Here is a 1,656-nt window from a genome sequence, read left to right as displayed (position 1 = left end):
ACTTCTTAGCCACCGAACCACTAAGTGTTGGTTGACACAACGGGGACTAGCGTGTTGGCAAGCACGTGAACCTCGGGAGAAAAATCGGTTGTCTCTTGTCATTTGCATTCTCCCGGTGATTGGCTTAATCTTCATCTTGTGATTGGTTTATCCCTCTACACGTTGGTATAATCATCTTACTTACTCTTTTATATTCTTACAAACTAGTTGTGGCAAGCTCTTTAGTGTAACTAGAATTGAGAGCTTGATTTGTTATTTAAGTTCATCTAGTGGAGCTCTTTAGTGTAGCAAGATTGAGAGCTCTTAGTGAGTAGTATCATAGCAAGTTGTGTGTCTAGTAATCATTGCAACTAGAATTGTTGGATAGGTGGCTTGCAACCCTTGTAGAGCTAGAGCAAGTTTGCATTTCGCCTTTTGTCATACTAATCAAATTGCTCTAGTTGATTTGTAGATTTTTAAATAGGCTATTCACCCCCCCTCTAGCCATATTAGGATCTTTCAGGGGGGCCGCCCTCACCGTGCATGCCCTTCCCCTTCAGGTGGCGTGGCTGCCCCCTTGGCGGTTGGGCTGGATGGGCCGCCTACTCTCATCTAGACCCTCCACTAGACGTATGACACCACTCCCTCCTTCTCCGATCAGCGCGTCCTTATGCTAAATCATTGTCCAGTAGTTGAAGCTGTTGACGGGGAGGTTGGGACCCCCAAGGTATCTCCTCAGTACGAATGAAGAGGTGTCCCAGAGTATCATGCTGTTTGCTTGGGGTTGGCGTTGTTGGTGGAGAACTCGAAGCAATACTGGTAGGAGCTAACGTAACCGAAGATGTGGTAGTTGAAGGTTCCTGGGCCTATTGGCGGTCCATGGGCATGGCGTGCTGTAGCTAAGGTGGCGCCTAGTAGGATCCCCGTGAGGTGTAGCACCTGCATGACCCGTGGAGGTCGTGGAAAATTGTATACCTGTCCAGCATTGACTTGTCCCATGATGCGTCGACACAGTGCTGTCGCCACCTTGGATGGCGGTGACGTGATCAATTGCTTTAGGGTGCCGAAGATGAGGTCGCCTGTGTCATAGTCGGCTAGGTAGATGAGCGGGTTGTCTGCTGATGTAGACGTCATCAATAGTGAGGAATTGGTGATCATTGTTGTCAAAGAAGATGACGGTTGCCGATGAGAGGATATATTGTGGCCAATCTTCAATCAGCAAGATGCTGGAGGGGACGCCTGGGTAGCTGGTGTGGATGCCGTTGTGTGGAAGCCGACTGCTAGGAGTTGTGGGGTTGTCGTTCCCACAGATTCCAGCAGCTCCTGCAGCAACGAAGAAGTCATCGGTATGTAGTAGCGCCCGTTGTAGAGGATGACGCCTTGTTGGAGCGACCATGCTGGTGCCGCTGCGTTGAGTGCGATGGTGGTAGAGATGATATGGAGTTCCTGTTCATCTAGGGTGGCGAGGCGGAGCTGGGTGATGATGGCAAGGTTGATGGTGTCACCGAGAATAGGGACTATGCCGGCGTTGTTGTCGACACGTGGAGGCAGCATTGGTGGTTGTGGGACGTCTAGTGTTGGGGTCACCGTGGGAAGGAGAGGAGCAAAGGTACGTGCCATCCTCCTCGTCGGGGCATCCCTTGCCTGATGTGCCCCAAGATTAGAACCAGCGGCAAT

The sequence above is a fragment of the Miscanthus floridulus genome, chromosome 2, assembly GCF_019320115.1.
Source record: "Miscanthus floridulus cultivar M001 chromosome 2, ASM1932011v1, whole genome shotgun sequence".
Lineage (NCBI taxonomy): Eukaryota > Viridiplantae > Streptophyta > Magnoliopsida > Poales > Poaceae > Miscanthus > Miscanthus floridulus.
Note: the sequence above shows the minus strand (reverse complement) of the source record.